This window comes from Sus scrofa, chromosome 16, assembly GCF_054392235.1.
Source record: "Sus scrofa isolate SSC_HxYL_T2T_F1_AM1 chromosome 16, Sscrofa_HxYL_maternal_Yorkshire_Landrace_v2.0, whole genome shotgun sequence".
In the NCBI taxonomy this organism is placed as follows: Eukaryota; Metazoa; Chordata; class Mammalia; order Artiodactyla; family Suidae; genus Sus; species Sus scrofa.
In genome coordinates this window covers 49,013,158-49,028,879 of record NC_139398.1, presented here as the reverse complement: position 1 = coordinate 49,028,879, position 15,722 = coordinate 49,013,158, and the positions used below count along the sequence as shown (strand labels likewise).

The 15,722-nt window shown below is 41.8% G+C and overlaps 1 protein-coding gene across 3 annotated transcripts in view; it reads right to left on the bottom strand.

The window, feature by feature from the left end:
- Nucleotides 1–15,722, bottom strand: part of LOC102159433 (uncharacterized) — a 908,266-nt gene that overhangs the window by 185,213 nt on the left and 707,331 nt on the right. For 2 of the 3 annotated variants that reach the window (XR_002339577.2, XM_085002287.1), the window contains one exon: nt 5,615–7,654. The exons of the other annotated variant lie outside the window; for it this stretch is intronic. The gene's annotated coding sequence lies outside the window, so the exon portion shown is untranslated. Of the gene's footprint in view, nt 1–5,614; nt 7,655–15,722 lie in introns of those variants that run through there. 3 annotated transcript variants of the gene reach the window in all.

The following is a 15,722-nucleotide window of genomic DNA, read 5'->3' as shown; positions in this document are numbered from 1 at the left end:
AATGGCTCCTGAAGAGCTATGTTGTACATGGATGTACATAAAAGGATGCCTAAGGAAAACAGAGGGGGGTGCGTATTTTGTTTGTTTTAAACATAGTACAGACTGTGTGGTCTGATGAGAGTTGCCATTAACCTTGATGGCCTCGCAGTTAAGGGGTTGGCAGTGTCACTGCTGTGCCTTGGATTCGAGCCCTGGCCCAGGGAACTTCTGCATGTCACAGGTACAGCCAAAAAAATAAATAAAATTATACAGAAAAAAAATGAATTTTTGTTAATAACTAGGAAGTTGTTATTTACTAGGGAGACCCTAAAATGTCCGACGAGCGACATTCCAGACTCTGGGAAAACTGGATTCTATTACAAAGTTCCAAATCTCACAATGTAACCTCTAGCCTCTCCCCTACTTGCTTCTAAATCCTTTGGTACCAAACCCCACATGTCTAGTTGTAAACCTGTTCAGCTGTGTTTCTTTCCCTGCCATGCTGACATTAGCTTTTCTCCCAGCTCTGAGTTTCATTGACATGTTCTATTGCATAAAACAGGAGCAACATAGAAAATGATCTGTTTGTATGTTCCATGGAATGAGGCGGATTAGAAATGAATGAGCTGGAAATATTTCAAAATAAAATAATATTAAAGGCTATGCTTTTTTTTTTTCTCTTTTTAGGACTGCCCTTGTGGCATATATAAATTCCCAGGCTAGGAGTCTAATCAGAGCTGCAGCTGCTGGCCTACACCATAGCCACAGCAACACTAGATCCAAGCTGCGTCTGTGACCTACATACACCACAGCTCATGGCAACCTTGGATCCTTAACCCACTAAGCGAGGCCAGGGATTGAACCCACATCCCCATGGAGGCAATGTCTGGTTCTTAACCTTTTGAGCCACAACAGGAACTCTTTAAAGGCTATACTTTTAATACACTATCCAGAAGCTCTGAATAGATCATCAAATTGGGGAAACACAACCACAGATAAAAAAATATCTCCAGAAGTCAGAATGTTTTGGAGAATTCTGTAGATGATTTGATACAATTGTTCTCAGCCTCCCGGGTTCAAGAACCTTTGGGAAGCCTCAGGAAAGACACAGAAAATCTGTTTTAAAGAACGTGTAAGCATGCCAGGTGTAATGATGTACACACAATTTTAGAAGATTAATGGAGGCCATGAAGCCCATTCAGGGTTCCCAGGGTGAGAGATGCTGGAACTCCTCTAACCCCTTCATTTGTGTGTGAATGACTAAGGTGCACTCAAGTCCAACCCCAGAGCAAGTGTGTAGCACAACCAGGCTCCAGATTCCCAGTTAAAGTCCCTCCACAGTGCCATGAGTCTCTCTGGAGACCCGAAGTCAGGGATTACTGATAATTCCTACAGTGGTTGTACTGATGGAAGAGAATCCTCCAAAATTCATGTCTACTGGAATTTCAGAATGTGATCTTATTCGGAAAAAGCATCTCTTCTGCTTTAATTAGTTAAGCTGAAGTGATAATTGGTTTAAGGTTGGCCCTAAATCTGAATGACAGGTCTTTAGAAGAAGGCCATGTAATGACTGTCACCATGAAGCGGTGTGCCACTTAGGGACCATAGTGAGGCAGAGATCAAAGTGATGAAGTTATACCCTAGGAATTCCTACTCTTGCTGGCAACCACCACAAGCAAGGGCAGAGTCAGAGACTAGATTTCTCCCTGGAACCTCCAGAAGGAACCAGCACCGCTAACATCTTAATTCTAGACTTACAGTCTCCAAGACTATAAGAGAATACATTTCTATTGTTTTAAGAAACCAGTCTGTCATAATTTGTCACAGCAGCCCTAAACAGTAGTTTTCTGCTCTTCATTTGTGTCTATTATTTTTCAAAGCCTTCGTATGCTTTTCCCATCACTGACCCACTGGATATCTCTCCATTTTCTTTTCAGACTAGCTGACCTGGATACTGATGCTGGACCTACCAAGACCCTTCCGTGTCCTTCTAAGTTTTTTTCTTGAGTAGTGATGTTATGCTGAGAAAAATTCTTGGATCTACATTTTTATACCCTTGCTCTTGTTGCTTTTCAAAAGCAGACCATGTTTTCCAAGGCTAGGATAGCTGCTGTTGACCTTGCAAGAGGGTAATAAAAAATCCAGTGGAGATTTAAAAGGAAGTTCCATTTAAAGTATGTAGTATAATGGAAGTTTGCTTTATGCAAACAATGAAGAAAGCTTAGAAGAGAACGTTGTTGACTTCCTGTCCTCTCAAGTACTCTTTGACTCAGGAAGATAACTCACATTTTACCAAGGATAGGCTGTCTGGAAATAACTGCCCTCAAAGACCTATCAACAACCCCATAAAATAAATGAACTGGCTTAAATCAAACCTTTCCCAATGTCATTTATTAAATACATTTGCCCACCATAATATATTGCTCCTGTTGCTGGAACCCAAGACTGATCCATGCATGGAGGTCCTGTTTTTATGCTGCTATCAGAATATTTTCAGAAATCCATTCATGCTTAGGTAAAAAAGGGTCCACTACTGCTTCTATACCTAATTTGACGCTCTTAAGGAGATGAGCTACCTTGGTCTTGAGAAATTTCCCAGGCCACACTTGTGAGAAGGAGGGTGAATGTGTGGTCTGCAATATTATTTCCAGTTCTGCCTATTTTCACTTCTAAGAACTGCTTGGAAATAAATACTGTTGATTTTGTTGGGAAGGGGTGACCCTTCCATATTTTTGGGCATCTTGCCTTAACTTCAGGCTGCACATTGACTTGGCTCCTATTTTTGGACCCCCTTCTGATTTCCTGATATGTTTGCTGTTCATTGAATATATCATTCTAAGCCTCCATTTCTTCACTAGCAAAGTGGGAAAGAATAATGCATCGATAAATTATGAGGATGTGTTGAATGTGTATATCCCCAGGATTTTTTATAAGTCTCTTGCAAAACAAAACAAAACAAAACCCTTCAGTCCTTTGAGAAAGCATCCCATCTCCTTAATGAGGGTACAGGTATAAATATGGACTCAGGAAGCAAAGACAGGAATCTGTGGAGCAGCACTGAAAGCTCAGCTTTGCATTGCTCAGTAACGTAGGAAACATGATAAGGAAATGCAGTATGACCCAGAATAGCTTCACACATAGTGTTTTGAATGTGCAGTGATGACAAATAGGCTTGAAAATGGCTGTGTCACGGGCTGGTGAGCAGAGATGGTGAGAAGACAGGATTTCTTTACGCAGACCTTGGTTTAAATCCCAAGTCTGTGGCTTATTAACTCTGAGACATCAAGCAAGTTACTTTATTCTTCTGTGCTTCATGTATAAAATGGAGATAATTACCTTTTAGGGCTGTTGTGACTATTTTGCATAATACATGCATCTAGGTTCCAAGCAGAATGCATTAAGAGCTTTACCCACCTAACAAGGAAATTAAAAGAGGAGCAACTAAGAGGAAAAGTTTGCTACTTTTTACCTGCAACTCTCTCCTCTGAGGGGAAAAATGATGGGGGGAGGGTCTCAGTCTTATTGCAGGTGCCTAGTTCACATGAACCTAAGAGAGTTCCTTACCAGTATCAACATGCATCCTGCAATAATCTCATAAATAGTAACATTGTCCAAACAATAGCCACTAGCCATCTGCGGCTATTTAAACTGGGATTAGCTAAAATTAAAAATGTATTTTCTTTGGTTTTACTAGCTACATTTCAAATGATCAATAGTGGCAGGTAACTATATATTAATACAGGTAGATATATATGTGTCTGTATTTCCATCATTACAGAAAATTCTATTTGCACATACTTGACTACAGTGAATGATGGTGGCAAGAAGGTTGTAATCACAGGTGATGTTAAAGTCTTGGGGGGAAGGAGGAGGGAGAGAAGCCCCTCTTTTTTTAAAACCTGTCTGTGGTAAAGGAAGGGAAGAGGGGGACTTAAGCTGTGATGCCTAAGGTCTGGGATGAAAAGGTCTCAGGTACATGTGAAATCCATCCTAGGACTAGTACTTTGGTTTCTGATATCATTCAGATAACCTATTCCGTGGTGACTGATATGGAGAGCTGTTTACCTAGAGTAACTAATGTGTCTTCACTGAGAACTACAGAAGAGTAAAACAAGTAATCACAGCAAACAGACGTTCCTAAATGGATTATAACATTCAAGGAAGGATAGAAACTAAAAGGACATTGGAGTCAAGAGTGGGGTTTTTCTATGAATCTTAAATCTCTGGACTTTGATTTATGCAAAGTCCACAGACAAGAAGAATTCCCTATAGTGAGTCTCCCTAGTACCTAACATGATCTGAATAAATCTATGAGTAGGTGAATGAATGAAAAAAAAAATCTCAGAAAGCTGAAGATGAAGAACCACGGCAACATTGCCACACCTGAAAGAGAAGTTCAATGGGTAACATCTTATGGAGGAAGCACTTGAAACTGATGGTACCCTAGCTAACATGAGCATTGTCCACTGCCAGGCCCTGGGCTAAAAGCATGAACATGCCCTGTCACATTCAATCACCATGATGCCCAGGTGTTATTATCCCTATTTTATAGATTAGAAAACAAAATCTCAGAAAAGTCTAGCCATCTGTTCAATGTAAATACAAATGGCCAAATTAAGGTTCTCAGTATTCTCCTTGTAATTGACAAATGTCCAGGCAAGTTAGAGATCAGTAACGGACCAAGACTAAAAGGAAGAGAAGGGAAGCAATTTTTTAAATACTGTGTGCTTCTTTTATACTCTATGCTCTACCTGTTTATGCAACTATGACTAAAAATATATAAATGAATGATGACGATGAAGAGAAACATGGGCCTTTATTTTTGATATTTGGGCAAAGCCCCTTGGAGCTGATCTGACAGTTCAAAGTGGTTCCAAGGGTCTTAACGTCAGATAAGCTGAAAGTAGGAATGTGCCAGATAGGATCCCAAAGCAGAGGTGGTCCTGGAGGCCGTTCCTTTCCACAGTTCCTTATTTGATGATTTTGTTCCTTCATGAACGGTGCCTCGGCAGATTTTTTTTTTTTTTAACAGAGGATTCTTTTGTCTAAGAAAAATCTCAGTCCCCAACTTATACCTTAGATTTTGTCAAATCACTGTATTTCAGTTTACAGAGTTGAACATACACAGGTGAATTGGCATGTTCTAACTCATAAAATAACTTCCTACTTTGATAATTTTCACATAGACTCATACGTGCTTCTAAACAACATTTTGATAGCATTCCTGAAATGGCGATTGAGTTTTGAGAAAGTATTGTAGCTGGAAAAACAGGGAGAAGGTTGAGAACATATGAAAGTCCCTTCTGCAGGGACCTGTGTGGAGCCAGGAAAGGCTGTGTGAATGGTCAGAGAGATCGTGGAGGTCAAGGCTGCAGAAGGAGTAAGTGTGGTCTGATGTGCAGCCCATGCTTTCACCCACTTCCTTATGCCCCTGAAATGTGTGCAGCAGACTATGTTAACTAAAAAGGCCCACATAAGAGAGAATGCCTAAACAAATGGAAATGCCTTAAAGGGAAACTTTAAAAACAAGTAATGTTTTATAACAAGTCACAAAAGCTTAACAAAGCAATTGCATAGAACAGAAATAAGAAAAACCCAAACAGAGTATAAAAGTGACACTTCACCTTCTTCCCTCTCAGTAATATGTTCAACTTTATTATAATCTTTCTATAGGTATATTAGTTTCCTATGGCTGCCATAGCAAAATACTACAGACTGGGTAGCTTAACCAATGGAAATTTACTTTCTCACAGTTCTGGAAGCTGGACGTCAAAGAATAAGGTGTTGGCAGGTCTGGTTTCTTCTGGGGCCTCTCTCCTTGGCTTGCAGATGTTCGCCCTCTCTCTCTGCCCCACGTGGCTTTTCCTCAGTGTGCATGTCTTGTGTGTCTCTCTTGCTATGAGGACATCCGTCATATTGGATTAGGGCCCGCCCTTATGATCTCATTTAACTTTAATTACCTTTTTAAAGACTCACAGTCACACTCTGAGGTGTACTGAGAGTAAGGACTTGAACATGTGACATTGGGGGCACACAATTCAGTCCCTAACATTCAGGTAGCTCTTATATGTCTCAGAAACTTGCCCTTCCTCTAATCCCTCACCTACTTATTAAAGGACAAAGTCCTCTTAACATATATCAAGACAAATTTGAGATCTAGGAGAGCTTAAATATCAATAAAAGCAGTGAGGTAACTGCCTTTGCAGCTCACTGTATTTCAGCAACACTTACATCTGAGAATCTGCTGTTGGTATCCAAACTGGAGCCAGGGAGGCACCCATCTGCCAACTGGACACCATGTCCAGTTTATAATGGCATTGGTTGGTAAATCTAGACCCTTACAGTTATAGGACAAAGGGCATTGAGCCATATATTTACCACGACAGGGACTGCATTTTCCCAACTCTCCACCAAAGAGAGCTGTTCATGAGAGACTTACCCAGCAAAAATAATGGGAGCTCATGTGACCAGCAGGACTGGGCATAATGTTGAACTAATTGCAATTGCATCAGGTCAATAGAATGGTCACTTTTAAGCCTAAGAGATGCAGTGAAAGGGGATAAAATCTGGCAAAAGCAATTAGGATTCATATAGATGAGACTCTCAGGAAGGCAACTTCTGTGACATACCACGGATGCCCTCATTGACTGCTATGAAGGCACAGTCAGAATGCTCCAGGGTGGTGATGGTGACGATGATGGAGTTAGAGTCCCTGCATTAATGTATGGAAACCTGAACATCCATGTCTCAGTGATGAAGAGAACTCCATTTTTGACTTCTTGCCAAAACCAGTATCTGGTCCATCAGCATGGATATAAAACAAGGACTGGTTCCTCCACCAGACCTGAGGCAAACTAAGAAGCCTAATGACAGATATCATATGAAACCACTTTTATGTGGAATCTAATAAAAACAATACAAAAGAACTTATTTATAAAACAGAAACAAACACATGGATTTCAAAATCAATCTTATGGTTACCATAAGTGAAACCGTTGGGGGGGGGAGGGAAGAATTGGAAGGATGGGAATAGCACATACATATTACATTATAAAACAGATGATTAATGAGAACCTACAGTAGAGCATGAGAAAACCTACTCAGTAGTTTGTAATAACTTATATGGGGGAAAAAGAATGGATATATTTACATGTATGACTGATTCACTTTGCTGTATACTTGAAAGTAATATAACACTGTAAGTCAACTATACTCCAATAAAATAAAAAAAAAAAATTCTGTGAGCTGCCAATGCAGTTTTTAATCTGTCATGGAATGAGGCCAGTGCTTTCTTTTCCACTGGTATTGTGTGTGTGCTCACAGACAAGGGCAGCATCTTCCTTGCTGGGATGAACTGGCCAGAGTGACACAGCTGTTGGCAGATGCCCAGGTGAACATCAGTACTTGCACTTGGTTCCAGGTCTACAAACATTGCTGCAAGTGGAAGGCTCTGTGAAAAAGTCGTCACACATGTGGTTCTCTTTCCAGTGTCTTGTTTCTGGGCACTTGGACTGCAGGGTGGATATCATATTTCAGGCAGCAGAGTTCTCAGCAGGGATTGTCAGAGTAGCAGCGAGGCCAGTGTGGGTGGAGAGCTGTTCGCATATGGTGAGTATTTGGAGAGATCATCTTGTTTAGAGGAGGCAAAATGAGTTGCAACACAGCATGAAGAGATCTCAAGAAGAAATTAGAGAAAAGGTGATATTTTAGATGTCTAGTTTTCTGGTCCTTTGGGAGAATTGTGAATTTATTGGACCTGAATTAATGTTGCCACCCACAGATTTTAGCCATAGGAAATTCACGATATGGCAATTTTCCTTGGTCTCATACATTTTCATAGGATTTTCCTGACAAAATCAGCAATTTCCCCTCTGGTACACACATACACACACACTTCTCCTCCCCTCCAAATTCACATTGCTCTCTTCCTTCCTACTATACATGCCACCCAATTTTTCTCCAAAATAACGCTTCAGCAAATACTTTCAGCTTAAATAGCTGCAGCAGGACCACTTGCAATGACATAAAAATCAGTAAGTACTTTCTATCTATGAAGCTAAAGATACTTTAAAAAATTATAGCACACAGACCCTAAAATTTCTACTATTCTGAAAAGCTTTATTCATCCCATAATTATGCATTTCATTTACTTAAAAAAGAGTCACATAAATATGAATCTGAGAGAAATCCACTGATGGTGGTTGTACCAGGACAATGATCCATTAATATTAACTTGAAGAGGGAGTTTCTATTGTGGCTCAGCAGAAATGAATCCAACTAGTATCCATGAGGAGGCAGGTTTGATCCCTGGCCTTGGTCAGTAGGTTAAGGATCTGGCATTGGTATGAGATGTGGTGCAGGTCGCAGTCATGGCTCGGATGCTGCGTTGCTGTGGCTGTGGCTGTGGCTGTGGCTGGCAGTTGTAGCCTCAATTCAACTCCTAGCCTGGGAATTTCCATATGCCATGGGTGCAGGCCCAAAAAGCCAAAAAGCCAAAAAAAAAAAAAAAAAAAAAGAAAAAAGAAATTAACTTGAAGAAACCTGAAAGTCCTCGGATCTAACATTCAAATGTGTCAAGACAGTTTCAGAGTTTCAGTTTTCACACACATCTATTCAGATATAAGGAGAAAAGGAAAGAAAAACCATGGAGCATACAAAAAATGAAAACATGATTGGATTTTCATGAAAAGTTCTTTAAAGGGGTGTTGCTAAGAACCTAGAGCTGAATTCCAGTGAGGAGCAGAACTTAATCTTGTGCACTGTGGTGTAGGTCGCAGCACCAAGATTAAAAAGTTGCCATCTCCAATGAAATCCTCCATCTCTGTCTTAGCCCACTTAGCATCAGAAGCAATAGTTGGCTGGGCAATTCTTCCCACTTTTTTCTAGAGAATGTCATAATAATAGCAAATTTATTTTATTTTATTTTATTTATTTTTTTGCTTTTTAGGGCCACACCCATGGCATACGGAGATTCCTAGGCTAGGGGTCTAATCAGAGCTACCACTGCTAGCCCTTGCCATAGCCACAGCAACACCAGATCCAAGCCTCTTCTATGACCTACACCACAGTTCATGGCAATGCCAGATCTTTAAACCACTGAGCGAGGCCAGGGATCAAACCCTCAACCTCATGGTTCCTAATCAGATTTGTTTCTGCTGTGCCACGACAGGAAGTCCTCAAGTATTTACAGTTGAATCACTATAGGCCAGTCACTATGCTAAGGTACTTTACTTTACTTGTACAATTTCATTTAATCAGCACAACATCCCTTTGAAATAGATAACCTAATTGTCCGCATCTGACAGTCCAGGAGACTGAAGTTCAGAGAGGGTAAGTAACTTGCCCAAGCTCACACAGTTAGTGGCAAAGCTAGGACTTGAATCTAGGCCCTGTATGACCTATAACTCCTGGAGGGAAGTATTTTGTTGCAGAGATTAAAAGTAATGGCATATAAACAACCCCTATGAGACTCTCACTCAGTATCTTCCTGCCATGGTGATCATCCATGTTGACAGGCAACGTTATCCATGACTCCAACAGCGTCTCCTTCAGTCAACTCTTTGCAGAACAGATGAAGCCTGCTTCTATTCATAGTGTTGATTTAAATTGAAACAAGTATGTTCAGAATCTTCTCTGAAAATTAGCCTTTGTATATTATCCTTACTAGTATCCTCACATTTTAATTTTTAATTTGGAGAACTAACAGAGTAAGAACTCTGTTCTTAGGGTTGGAAATAGTCTTCATAGGGGTTTCTTCTCTTGGAGGATGTCCCTGTAAAGCCAGGAGCTGAGCAGGGCTATTATCTACCTCCTGGGCCTCTGTACATGCTTCTGGGGCCGGGGAGTAGGATGGTGGATATTTGCCACATTTTGTCTCTGGAAAGGATGAGAGGATGGGGAATTTCAGGAGACCACTAGGAACTCCGTGAGGACAGAAACCCTTTCGTGTTTCCAGCACAGTGCCTGGCACAGCGAACCCATTGTTGAGGGCTACACACTTACAATGAAAGGCCCTATTCTAGCCACCAAGGGTTCCAGCACTGTCCTAGCCCTCGAGAGGATCACAGCCTGATGGGGAGTCGTGCCGAGTCCTCTTTGCCCAAGGCCACTGTGTGAACACTCAGGATGAGGAAAATTTCTGAGGAAGAGTTTCTCGGATGGTTCCACCCAGGCGGAGCCCCAAGGAATAAGTAAAAGTCATCCAAGGGATTGTAGGAAAGCAACCCTGAGGCCAGTGCTTCTCAAAATTGCAAACACCTAGCGAGATATTTAAGAAATACTGATGCCTGAGGGCCAGACATGGAGATTCTGATGTTATGAGCCCAAGTGTGGACTGGGCATTGGGAATTTAAAAGTGCCCCATGTAACTTTAATGTGCAGCTAGAGCTGAGCATCTGGCTGGTGGCTTTCAACACTTTAAAGTCATCTGAGAAGCTTTCCAAGTCCACCCCCAGAGACTGCAAGCAATTTTTCTGGGATATGGAATCTCAACTGACTCTCCACGGTTGACAGTGTCTGCAGCAGGTGTTAGTAGCAGCACATCCAAGGGGGCAGAAAAAGAACAAACACGAAGGCTGTCATTGGGGTATAAGGAGGGGAAGTAGGCCCTGCAGGATGGGGAGGGCCTAGATTAGGAGGAGACTGTTAGCCAAATGAGGATATTTGACCTTCCTTTTGGGGGTACTGGATAGTGAGTGAGAGGTTTAGGAAAATGAAGTGAAATGATAAAATTTTCTTTCGAAAGATTGATGAAAGAAGGAAAGCAAATAGTGTATTCGGTTGGAAATAGTTAGTGGACAGAATGATGGAAAGATTGGAGATATTGAATATAAGACCCAGATATTTTTGTCTCAAATCTCTACTTCCAGAGGGATATGGAAAATCATCTTTTTTTTTTTTTTTTTTCTGTTCTTACTCAAGTAATTTACAGAAGAGAACAGCAACATTCATCAGAGTCTACAAGAAATCTACTTGAGGAAGGAGGATGGAGGGTAAGAAAGAGGTTGTCTGGAAAGTTCCTGAAGATGGAGAGCCCACAGCTCTTCAGAAGAGTCCATAACCCTCTGTGGAGTAAGTGGACAATCAGACCTCATTCTTCAGACAAGGCAGGGAAAAGGCTGAGATATTGCAGGAACTAAATTCGAGAATGATATTAACCATTCCCCTGTTATGTGCTGATCCTTAATGAGCATTCTGGTCCACTTTGGTATTTACTCTTATAAACTTGGCTCCTGATGTTTTTCCTTGGGATTATCTAGGAAAGGAAGAGGAGATGTGGAGAAGATGCTTGTGATGCTTTATCCTTTCCAGGTGATGGCCCCTGCTGGGAAAATGGCCCCAAGCCTGGTATGATTCAGAAATCTGAGAAAGGACTAGGCGTCCACTCATGGGAAAATGATGAGTTGTCATCATTCAGCAAACATGTCATAAAAATAGAGTGTGAGGAACACCTGCACACATCCCGAACACATCCTTCATGCAGGCAATGCCCCCGTGAGCCTGCTGAAGTCAGCATAAATCAGCACGAGACGCACTGTGGGTTCTCTCCTTTCCTCAAATTACAGATGAAAAATGTCACAGCAGCCTGGCCCTGACAGTGACTGATCTGCTGAAATGTGCCTTGGGGCTCTTTTAAAGCCCTCTTCCCATGATATTAATATGAAGTAATTAAATATTAAACTATTTCAATAACTCTTCTTAAAATTGCAAAATTGTCATCAGTGTGAAGATAAAATAGTCATTGTGGCCTTTAGATATAGGATTCACTGTGGTTTAAGGAAGGCCAAAAAAATCAAGAAGGACCCTCAGGATATAACTTTAAATGGAGTAAATCTATAAAAATATTAAATCACTATACTTTGCACCTGAAGCTAATATTGTAAATAAACTACACTTAAATTTTTTAATCATAAATTTTAAAATATTTCAACAACTTCTATTATAGACTTAACTATCTGTATATGTGTATTAATACATTTTATATTATATAATTTAGCATGTTCTTCAAAATAAAAATGAAATAGTCCTATATAATGGGGAGGAGGGGAGAAGGACCCTCAGGGGCAGGACATCAGAAATCTTGTCTCCATTTTCCTGATGGGATAAGACTCACTAGCTCCTCACGTTAAACTGTCAGCATGGCTCTTAAGTTTTTACATGTACCTTAAACTCTTCTTAGGTCAAAAAACAAGGTGGAGTGCCTTGCCCTTTTAGTTTCTCTCTTAAAAATAATTTACGCCTCTTACTGATCTTCCATTTGCATTGTGCTTTGGAAACCTCACTGTATACTCCAGTGGTTCTGCAGGGCGGCAGCATTGTTTCCAGTCTCTTCTTGAGTGAGGCTCGCAGAGGTCAAGTGCCTTCCCCTGTGGAGTGTTCCCAATGAGTGGCAAGGCTGGGCTGGGAGGCCACATGTCCTCTCTTTTACCTACCATCCTCCTACAGCTCCTCAGTATCTCTTCTCTCCGAGAAAACCATGTCCCTGGCCCAAGGGCAGGATATGATTTAAGTCCCACTGGACAGTTCACAGAAGCAACTCCTTCCCCAGGACTCTGCTCTACCAAGCAATAGTTTCCTCCCTTCCCTTTCTGGATTCATGGGCTATTTAATACCTCCCTCCCCATTTTTTTTTTTTTTTTTTTTTGCTTTTTAGGGCCACACCTGTGGCATATGGAAGTTCCCAGGCTAGGGGTCGAATTGGAGCTATAGCTGCTGGCCTATGCCACAGCCACAGCAACGTGAGATCTAAGCCACATTTGTGACCTGCACCACAGCTCCCCACAATGCTGGATCCTTAACCCATTGAGAGAGGCTAGGGATCACACCACATACTCATGGATACTAGTTGGGGTCATTACCACTGAGCCTTAATCTTAATGGGAACTTCCAATAATTGACTCTTCTGATCCAAGTCCTGGGAGAGGGCGATGACCTCGTTAGGGTCCCTGCTTACATGAGCCTGGTGCCTCCTGGGGCAGAACAGAGAGTAAATAGAAAAGGAATAGATACATGAAGTACATCCAGGGCTGTGAAGACTGATGGGGAAGGGCAATGTTGGGAAGTAGTATAAGGTAACCTGGGTGGTGAGAGAAGGCCTCTCTGATGAGTGATACTGAGATGAGGAGGGACTGAGAAGGAAGCAGTCCTGCAAAGATCTGGGGAAAGGGCCTTCCAAGTGAAAGGAACAAGCTGCCCAGAGGCATGGAGGCTGGGAAGAGCCTGATGATTGAAGGTGTAGAGAGACAGACCTTTATCGAGTGCTTAATATAAGGCAGTCACTGTGCTATTTCAAAATGATACAGGTGTGCATAATTCTAAACCATTTCCAGGGTGAAATCTGCTCAGATTACCATATGATAGCTATGGCATATGAAAGAGATTCTAGAAAGAATGTAGAAAACCTGTGAGTAGTATTTCTGAGTGATGTCTATTGTTACTGTCACCATGTTTAAGTCCCTTTCCATACACTATCCACTAATCCTCACTTAATAGTAATGGCCATTACTCTTGTTTTAGAGATGAAGAAATAAGTTTTAGAGCAGTAGAATCAGCTTGCTATGGTTGACATAACAAACCCCACAGACTGGGTGGCTTAAACAACAGAAATTTGTTGTTCCGGAATTCCCCATAATGGCAAAGCGTCCAGGTTGTCAAGGGGTGAGAACTGTTTCCCTGTACCTGGAGTGTTGCGGGGGGAGGGATTAGCTCTGAAAAGTGGACATTCACTTCTCACGCACTTCTCTCATCCAGCTCTGTGGACCTTCCGGTAAATAAAGCTCTGGCTGGACCCAGTGCTGGCCGGTCAGGGTGTGCCCGGTCACACTTCAGTCCTCAAAGGGAATGCAGCGCAATCTGTGAGCCTTTCTACAAACAAAAATTAACTAACTTAACTCTGGATGTTTAATGAATGGAGGGAAATGACCTATTTACTTTCTTCCGAGTTTTGCTGAAGCAAATGAGTTTAATCACTCTGTGCAGTAGGAAGCTTTGAGTAGGGATTACATGTACGTAAAAGTTGAGGAAAAAATATACAGTTGGACGTACACCTTAGAACAATGGCCTCAGCTCTCCGGCGTGATCTCACATCCATTCACACCCGGTGCTTTTCAGCCTGAGGAGCACTGTCCTGGGTGTCATCTCATTTGCACACAGCAGCAAGCTCTGAGCCAAGGAGGGGGGTGTTGTTTGTATTGTTACTGATGCTCCTGCTTCCCGTCAGAGGAAGCTGAAGCTCAGCTGGAGGGAGCGACCTTCCAAATCCTACAGCTGTAGTTGCCCAAGTGGATTAGAACCCAGGGTTTCTGATCCCCAGCCTTATATTCCAACCATCTCCGTCTTCTTCTACTCCAATATGCCACTCTCCTCCGCTTTGCAGAGACAAGTTTGCTGTCATAGCACCTAAGCTGAGCAGCTTTGGAGTAGGACCCACAGAGAAAGAGGTCCTCTCTCCGTTGTAAGACCCCTCAACCTCTAAGCTGTCTCAGGGCTGACACCTTCCCCCATCAGGTCTCCATCTCCAGGTAGCCTTCTTAGAGAGCACGTTTGTGATTCTCCTCTCAAAAGCAGTCTCCCACCCCCACCCTACCGTGGTTTGTCACATCGTCCCATATATTTCCTTCATAGTACTAAACCTATCTGTGTAATGACCATGATGTGTGTTTGTTAACCTGTTTGCTACCTCCTCCATGACACAGCAGCTCCATTTGAAGAGCAGGCTGGGGAACCCTGCTCACTACCTGCCCTCATCACCCACAGCAGAGTCTGGCATATAGAAGGTGCTCAGGAAGGACACCAGCCAGGGAAACAGGACAAGAACCACTACATCAAGTCATTCTAAGGCTCACAATGAGGGATGGAGGCAACTTCACATTCTGGCTGAACCTCTTACCCTTTATCTGACCTTGAGAGACTTATTTTAACCTCTGCTAATGGCTGAATTGTGTCCTCCCCACCCCTAAACTCATATGACCAAGTCCTAACCCCCAATACCTCCAAATGGGTCTATATTTGGACACAGGGCCGTCCTAACCCCACATGACCGGTATCCTAATAAGAGGAGGAAATTGAGACACAAAACCTACAGAGGAAAGATGATGTGAAGATGCAGTGAGGAGGTGGCCCATCTACAAGCAAAACAGAGTTCTCAGAAGAAACCAATCCTGCCAACACCTTGATCTCAGATTTCTAGTCTCCAGAATTGTGAAAAAATACAATTGCATGGTTTAAGCAAATCAGTCTGTGGAGCCCTAGCAAACTGATACAACCTCTCTAAGACTTATTTTTTCATCTCTAAAATAAGAATGGTCAGTACTATTTAATGTGGATTAATGAAATAATGTATAGAAAGAGACATAATGCAGTGACAGTAACATAGACATCACTCAGAAATACTAGCCACAAATTGTCTACTTTCCTCCTAGAATCTAACTCCTTCATATGGCAGTTATCAGTATGATAATCTTAGCAGATTTCACATAGAAGATAGTTTAGAATTGCGATACCTGTATAATTTCAAAGTAACACCAAGACGGCTTTACATTAAACACCCAATTGATAATTGTAGTATGAATAATGAAGGAATGAATTTGTAAGCATAATGGATATACCAATCTATTCTCTGGGTAAGCAATTCCCTCCAAGCGCTATGACTTATAGAGGCACCCACCTAAAGCAGAGGGAAAATTTCCATTACAATAAACGCAAACATAGCAAAGCTGGGAGTTCCTGTTGTGGCTCAGAGAGTT